Here is a 9,215-nt window from a genome sequence, read left to right as displayed (position 1 = left end):
CAGCTGTTAATCATATTGAAGATTCCTCGTATGTGATGAGTCGCTTCTCTCTTGTTTTGAACATTCTTTGTCTTTCTATAGTTTGATTATGATATTTCTAGATATGGATCTCTTAATGTTTATTCCACTGTGTGGATCTCTTTATGTTTATCCTCCTTGGAGTATTTTTAAGCTTCTGGGATATGTAGATTAATGTGTTTTTTTTTTTTTTTTACAAATTTGGGAAAACTTCAGCAATTATTTTTTCTATTCTTTTGTTATAATTTACTATTAGAATGTTAATAATATTAACAATTAATATTAATTATTAACATTATTTTTATCTTCTATTTTTATTTGCTATCTATTCTTTTATATTCTTCTATTATCTTCTTTCTGCTCCTTTCTCTCTCTCCTCTCTTTCTAGTACTCCCATTATACGTAGGTTATTATACTTGGTTGTGTTCCATAGATGTCTGAGGCTCTGTTAATTTTTCTTCATTCTTTTTTTTTTTGTTCTGTTCTTCAGAGTAGATAATCTCAATTGCTTTATTTTATCTTTTATTTATTCTTTATTCTGCCAGCTCACATCAGAGGTTGAGCCCCTCTTATTGCACTTTTTAATTCTAGGATTTCTCTTTGGTTCTTTAAAAAAGTTTATATCTCTTTATTGTTATTCTTTATATGATGAGACACCATTCTCTCATATTTTCCTTCAGTTCTTTGAAAACACTTAAAATGGCTGATTTAAAGTCTTTATCTTGTAAGCCCAAATTTGGGCTATCTCAGAGGCAGTTTCTATGGACTGTCTTTTCCCCTATGTATATAGGCTATACTTTCCTGTTACTTTGCATGTCTTGTAAATTTTACAAAAAACTGAATATTTTAAATAATGTGACAACTCTGGAAATCAGATTCCTTTTCTCCCTAGAGTTTACTGTTTGTTTTTTTAGTGGTTTTCCTGAAATAATTAATTATGCGAAGTCTGTATTCTTTGTCATGTGTGGCCATTGATTTCTCTGCTTGGCTAATTTAATGGTTAGCTAATAATTAGAGAGAGAGAGAAAGATTAGGCCTTCTTTTCCTGAGCAGGGACACAGCCTTTCACACGTGTGTGGCTTTTTAGATTCCCAGGACTGTAGCAGAGCTTTTCAAGGCCTCTGATGGACCTACCATTCCACAGCTTTTCCTTTTAAACTCTCTGGTCAGTTTCTTGTTTTTTCCCCAACTATTATTACCACATCAGGCAGATGGAATGTTAAATAATTGCCAGTGATTGTTTTTTACCCTAGAGAAAGTGCAACATGGCTGTTTGCACTGAGCAAGCTCTGAGTTGGGTTAAATAAAGATAAGCCCTGTGTATGAGGGTTTACAAGGAGGTGCCAGATAGGTGAAATAATGACAGTTCTCTGAAAATGGAGCTTTTAAGGAAGCTTCAGACCATTTTGTCTCCTCTGGTGGTTGCTAGGCTGCTGGTTTTCATGGTTACCTCAGATGTGAGGCTGTTAGTTTTCAATGCTACAGTGGAATTGTATAGAGAGGCATGGAGATAGGCCAAAGTAAGACACCTCAAAGTTCACTTTTTTTGTGTGTGAGATGCCACTACAGCATGGCTCGACAAGCGGTGCTAGGTCTGCGCCTGGGATCCAAACCCATGAACCCCAGGTCGTCAAAGCAGAGAGCATGAACTTAACTGCTACACCACCAGGCTGGCTTCAAAAAGTTCATAGTTTTTAAAACTGAGATTCAGCTACTTCTTTCAAATAAATTTACCTTGGATTGTTTCAGTAATTTCTAGAATTCAGAAAATGTTGATTTTGAGAATTTTCCCCAGTGTCCTCATTGCTATTATCTCATTGTTTTGGCGATCCTTCCTCAGCCATTCCAGAAGTTCTCTTTTTAAAAGTTAATCTAATTTAGGTATCATGTGGGGAGTGCATTCCAGGAAAAAGCAAGAGTATTTGCAAAGGCCTGGTGATAGAGTGCTAGAAATTCTTTTTTGATTCTCAGCTTTGTCCCAGGTCTTCTTGGTGTTCTCTTGTAGAGCAAAGACTGAAAGCCTGAAAATTTCTTTTCCTTGACTTCCTTGCCAGCAGGATTTCTGTTTAGATTTCAACAATGAGAGATACTGTGTGGGATTTGACAAATAGAAGAGAAGGAGAAGCCATTGTTCTCTGGCAGTTATGGTGCACGGGGCATAAGTGTGGATAGACTATAGATTAGAGATTTGCTAGCAGATTCCAAGTGTTTTTCTGAGAATCACCCCTTCCGTATTGAAGGTAGTGGATACCAGGAGTGGTGGTTTCTTGTGATCCTTCCACTTCCTAATTTCTTAAATGCTGGCAGCAATTTCCCCAACCTTTGCTCCCTAGTCCTTTAAAAGTTTATGTTTGTAATTCCCAGTATTAAATACTTTTCTGCTTAAAATATTTAGACTGGCTTCTGTTTTCTTACAAAACATTGACTGAGACAGATTTGAAGAATCTCAATGAGTTCATTGAACTGAAAGGAGGCCAGCATGGCTGGAGTTTTGAGAATATGGGAAGAGAGTTGTGAATTCAGACTGGAGGGTGCCAAAATCAAATTATATATAGTCCAGCTGATTTTATAAATGAGTGAAGTCTGGAAAAATAAGGAGTGGGTGGTAGGGAATAGGGCAAATTGGAGAGTAGGAGTCTCATCTAAAGATGACTCAGAATTTTTCAAAGAAAGTAAGAAATCCAAAATTTTATGTCATATCACTTATGTGTAAATATTAGGTATATATTTGATTTTTAAAAAAGAAGGTACTGGCCCAAACCATATTTCTATCTATTCTGTAGGTTGCTGGTCTTTGGACAGTGGCATATCAGGCAACATCTTTTAGGATGCTTTCCTTTTTAAAAAAAAACTCTGTTCTCCATTTCTTTTCTTTCTACCATTAACTCCCTCCTAGTCTTTGTCATTTTCCTGATTTCTCTTATGTAACACATCAGACTCTAAACCCAACCTAACATAAGTTAGGGGGGAAGGTGGAGTGTCTAGCAGAGTGGGATTTGAAGGAAAATACTCCTATTCATTTCTACCTGTTAGCCTTGCTTTGAGGCATATGCAGAAACTAGTTTTCATATCTACTTAACTATTCTTACATTAAAAGAGAATTTAAAAAGATGCTTCAAGATAACCTGTACAATAAAGGTGGTTTGTGCCATTTCTAATTCTTGCTCTGTATCTTTAGGTGATAACATAATGGAATTTTATTTTAGAGGTGAGAAAATGTGAATATTTTATATTGCTCCTTTTATTGCCAAAAATATATGTTAAGTTCAACATCCCTAAATGGCTACTAAAATATGATAGCCATTGAAAAGTGGGATTTCATGTAATTAAAGAAGACACATTGACATTTCTGGTGGGATGGTGAAAGCATAGTGGAAGTAGGATGCACTTAAGAGCCAGCAAGATCTGAGTCTTGACATCACTTTGCCAGGGACTAGCTATATGGCCTTGGAAGTTTCTTAGCCTCTCTGAGCTCCTGTAAATAAGGACAAGGAGAGAAAGAGGAATCATTAATTGATTAAAAATTTCCAGAGATTCCACTCTATGCCAGCTATTGCTCTAGACGTACTTAGTTTGTCTACATGGAATTAAGAGTCTAGCAGGGCAGACAGATGAGAAACAAATGAATTGTACACAATTATTTTATTATAGTTGTGATAAGTGCTACAGAGGAAAACAACAGTGTGCAATAAGAGTAAAACTAACAGAGATTGGCTGTGCATGGCAAATAAAAATATTCATGTGTGTGAGTGCAAGTTAATGAATGCTTTTTCTTGGGTTAGATTTTAGAGATGATATTTAAGCAGCATAGTGTCTTGAATATAAGATTTCAAGGTGTTATTTATTACTTAACAGTGCTGTGCTGATACCATTTTAAAAGGGCACAGAGATGATGCTGAGTAATAATTTGGATGTGAGAGATACTATGAAAAAATGCTCCTGGTAATATACTCATTTTTAAGTTATTGCCTCTGACCAGTCTGGTCCTTACTTCTCTGCTCTCAGTGTTGGTGATTGGTAGGACACATTAAGGTTCATGATTAAGGAATTCCCATTAAATTCTCAGATGAATTCAAGTCAACACTAATGAATATGCTTAAGTGGTAGTAAAAGAAATCCTCCCCAGACAGTTTAAGCCACAACAGGTGCTCTGTATACAATAAACAGATCCTGAGCCCAGAAGTGGTGGTCAGGCCTCAGGAGAGACTGGAAATGGGTGTTAGAAAGGTATGAATCATCAAAGGAGCATTTCTTTCTCTCATCTCTGCATTCTCTCCCATCTCTGCCTTGTTCTGTTCTCACAGAGCCCTTCTCTGCTTCTCTGTCTCTAGGTTACAGGAGGTTTCAACCACCGCAGTCACTGATTAACTCCTCTCTCTCAGGAGGGATAGTCTGATCAGCCCTGCTTTGACCAGGCACTTCCCCAACTCCAAATCATAGTGGCCAGGAGAGTGGGATTTCACAATACTACATGGCTCCCGCTACCTGGAGAGTGACCTCTGGGGTTTATTCATCTGTACAGTGGGAATAATAACAGTACAGGCTTTATCAGGAATGTTGTGAAGATTAACATATAGTGCCTGGCACTTAGTAAGTATCAATAAATGTGAAGTATTATTACTGTTATTGTTGCTATTTGATATATTATTTCAATCTTTGCAAGAGATGTTCTTGCTCAGAATCATTGGAACCATTTCAGGAAGTTTAGAATAAAGAAAAAGGCTTATTCTGTAACCAACTCTTATGCAAGTTTGGGAGTGAACCCAAATGTGTCCTCATTAGTACAGTATCTATCAGTCTTAGAAACATGGCTTATGTAATTAAATTTGTTATACTCTTTTCTTTATCATTCTATTCACACAAACTTGACGGGAAGAATGCAAATAAGAAAGCTTGTCATTATCAAAGGTAAAAAAAAATATTTAAGCTAGCTGCTTAGATGTTTCTCAACTTCTAATGAATAAAATGGGCATTAATAGTAATATAATTGTTGGTACCTGTTAAAGTTTGCAGTTATTAAAGCAGTAATAAAAAGAAACTCATCATAGCCATTATATGATTTTCCCATATTTTAATAGGCATTTGCCTCTCCGAATAATTAAAACATGCCCATTAAATTCTCGGATGCATGAAGTTAATGCAAATGAACATTTTTAAGTCAATAACCCACTGGCTGAAAATGTTTTTGTCTTTTCTATTTTCTCAAGTTTTGGGCTGATGGGAAAAACCTTTTGAGTTATGAAGTCAGTCTACTATGATAAAAAGTTCCAGCGTATCTGTGGTATTTCCATATTAAATAGTTAAAAATAGGTAAAATGATCTTTTGGCAATTAGGAAAAAATAGCCTTTGATCTTCTTAGTAATAAGATGATTGTGAGCCAGGTCAGTTCGGTGAGCAGGTATCAGGCCAGGCCTGCTCTCACATCAGGGCCCCGGCACTGGTGGGTCCTCTGTCTGGGGCGCTCCTTTCCTGGATATTTGAAGGGCTCACCCCTCCCCTGCCTCATATCTTTGCTCAAATGTTACCTTCTCCATGACGCCCACTCAGCTCACCCTGTTAAAAACTGCATTCACCAACCCAGCATTCCTCAATCCCCTTATCTTGCTGGATTTTTCCCAAAGAACTTATTACATTCTACTGTGTTAGACACCTTACTTATTTATGATGTTTATCGTCTGTCTTCACACTGTTTTTATCTGTTTTCTCTGATGTATCTCCAGTTCCTTAAACCATGCCAGGCACTGAGTAGACCTTCAATAAATATCTAATGTATGAAATATATAATTTATATATAAATATTGTACACGTACATATGTATATATGTTAGTTGGGCTAAAATATTTGAATGTATGCTTTTATAGTACTATATATATATATTTTTTTTTTTGGAGGAAGATTAGCCCTGAGCTAACACCTGCTGTCAATCCTCTACCTTTTGCTGAGGAAGATTGGCCCTGAGATAACATCTGTGCCCATCTTCCTTTATTTTATTTGTGGGATGCCTGCCACAGCATGGCTTGATGAGCAGTACGTAGGTCTGTGCCTGGGATCTGAACCTGCAAACCCTGGGCCACTGAAGTGAGGCATAGGAACCTAACTGCTACGCCACTGGGCCAGCCCCTGTAGTACTATTTATTTTTTTTTCATTAACTTTCATCTTTCCATCCATCCTCCTATGAATATTTTCTGAGAACCTAATACTTTTCCCTGGAGCTCTGTTTTCCTCTGGGGTGGGGGTGGGGAGAGTAGAAAAGGAAGGAGGACATTATTCTGGTCTTTACTGAGCTTATGGTATAATTGTGGCAAGAGATAATTATTTTCTATACAATGGGATCAGAACTGTTAAAGAAGAAGTGTTGGATAGTATTGGAGAAGATACCAGAGGCCGACATAAGCTTAGGCTTCTTTGAGCAGGAGACCTGAATGATGGGTAAGAGTTATCCCAGCAAAGGGGTGTATGTGGGATTGAGAGGAGTTGTGATGGCTGGCAGAAGTATGACAGGCAGAGAAACAGCATGTGCACAGGCCTAGAGAGAGGCAGGAGAGAGTGAGGTGCTTTCAAGGAAAAGGAAGCTTAGTATTGTAGACTGTAGAGCGGGAATGAGGAGAATGAGGAGAGCCACAGAGGCTAAGTCCTCAAAGACCTTGTAAGCCCCACTGACATGTTTAAACTTGACCTGAACCATTCATGGATTTTAAGCAGCTGGGAATGACGAAATCCAATTTCCACAGAGGGTGACTGCTCTCTATGTATGGTTCATCCTCCGTTCCTCCATCTGTGAATGCCAAATATAATGCCTTGAGGTAATTGTTGGTGTCAAAGCTGTTATCTGACTGCCACTTTAGCATATATTTGCTGTCTTCGCCTGCCCAGAGTCCGTTTCTTCTTTCGCTGATCACAGCATCCAGGGTTTCCTTTGGGGGACTCTTCCCTCCTGCTTTCAGCTCTTATTTTTCAGGTGGGGCTCCACTCCTGATGGAAGAGGTGGAATCTGGGAGCGTGACATATTAGAGTGCTAAATCTCCATGGCTACAGTGATTCGTCCAGGTGGGGCAACATGACCCAGGCCCAGCCAATCAGTGTGACTTCACCCTTCTCTAGCCTCAGTAATTAGTTCAAGATGGGCGAACTGGTTTAATTAAAGTGAATTCAGGAGTTACTGGAGGAAAATTTCTTTTTTTAAAGTGAATTTGAACCTTGGTGGCTTTGGTGGTCTGAAGCTGCCGGCAGCCATCTTGACACTACATGGAGCCTGAGAGTTAAACCAAGATGGAGAAGAGCAGAGGGCAGCATGGGGTTACTGCGTCTTGATGACATTGCTTGAGGCCTAAATCAAGCTTTGCATAAAGCCAGAAAAAAACCTGCAATTTTCAGAAAAGTGTGAGTTATTTTTTGGTTTCATTTTCAGTTTTGCTTACGCAGTTTGGGTTAGATTTTTCTGTCTTTGCAGAGGTAAGCATCATGACAAATATAGATGCAAGAGATTTCCCTGCTATAGGCTCCCGTGCTGCAATTTGCTTAAATGAGGTGCTAACGGTACTTGTTGACCGTGATCAACGCTGGAAGTGAGCTGGTTCGTACACTTACCGCCAAACAACCCTTTGCTTTAAGTCGGGTACCTGCTGAGAATATTTCAGTATTTTGGCTTATGAAACTCCTTTTCCCTCTCTCCCCAACCACGGAATGCCCCTTGACCCCATCTTCTCCCTGGGTATCTGATTTTTGCCCATCACCAAGAACCTGTCTAGCTCAGTGCTCCTAAAACTTTAATTGGCATACATATCACCCAGGAATATTGTTAAAATATCAATTCTGACTCAGGTCTGGGGCAGGGTTTAAAGTTCTGAGTTTCTGACAAGAACCCAGGTGATGCTGGTACTGCTGGTCCATAGACCACACTTGGAGCAGCAAGGTTCCTGCCTACAGTAAGTTTGTTCTTTTCAGAACACTCTTGCCCTTGTAAATGTTCAATTCTGTTTCTGTTTCCCAGTATTAGTCATTTTTCCGTATGCATGCTTTTCCTAACTAAGCGAACAAATATTTACTATTGACCTACTAAGTGCTAAGCATTTCACATGTATTGTCTCAGTTAATTCCCTCAACCATCCTGATTAGATGGTATTATCACCCTCATTTTATAGTTTAGGGAATAGACTCTGAGAGATTCAGGGATAGTTTACCCAAGGTTACACACAATCTTCTTAAAAGTTCTTGAGGGTATGATCTGGGTATGATTCATATGCCTTTAACTCCATAACGATACATCGTGCAGGGGTTGACATGTTAGGAGAGTTCAATAGACTCTCAACGTTTGTTGATAAATAAAGACCTCTCCAAATCGTAATCTTAAGTATTTGTGATGATTTACAAAATACTCACAATATGACATCGAGTGAAAAAATCAGGATATAAAATGGTCAGTAAGACCATCCAAATTGTGTCAAAAGTGCATTTGTATACACAGGACAAAGGAGTTAGAAAAAAAATAAACTAACACCATACATAGTGGTTATTTTGGGGAGAGAGAGCTGGTAGTATAGGGTTTCTGCTTTTATGCTTGGCTGTATTTTTTGATTTTTGTTTTTTGCAATGAACAGCTATTACATTTATAGCCAGAAAAACCAATAAACCTAATTAAGGTATAATCAATCTATTGCTAGGATGAGGGAGAAACTTGTCCAGAGAGAACACTGGCAGCTACGTCAGGACTAGAAAGTGAAGGATGTCTGGCCCATTCTGGGGCAGTGATGCTGACCCATACATGTGGTCAGCCTTTTGAGGCAAGCCTAGTTTTTGTGTTAAACTGATTTCTAATTTTTGCTTTAAAACTTGGGAATGGCATTTATTATGTTTTAAACTTATTTTCATTGAAGTATAAGAAACCACGGGAAATTGATGTAGCTTAAGTATGCTTGGATTTCTGCTTAAGTATGCATACATTTCTACCAACCAAACACACCCATGTGAGCAGCGCCCAGATGAAGAAACAGAATATTCTTGGCATGCTCCGAATCTCCTTGTGCCCCTTTCAATCACCCCATCCCACATGTCCCACAGCCCCCAGGGTAACCTCCATCCTAACTTTCAACAGTGTGGATTAGTTTTGCCTGTTTTTACATATAAACCTGGAATCATACAGAATGCATTATTTTGTGTCTAATTTATTTTCTGCAATGTGATGTAGGTTAGATTTAT

The sequence above is a fragment of the Equus asinus genome, chromosome 21 (assembly GCF_041296235.1).
Source record: "Equus asinus isolate D_3611 breed Donkey chromosome 21, EquAss-T2T_v2, whole genome shotgun sequence".
Taxonomy (NCBI): domain Eukaryota; kingdom Metazoa; phylum Chordata; class Mammalia; order Perissodactyla; family Equidae; genus Equus; species Equus asinus.
This window is presented reverse-complemented; position numbering follows the sequence as displayed.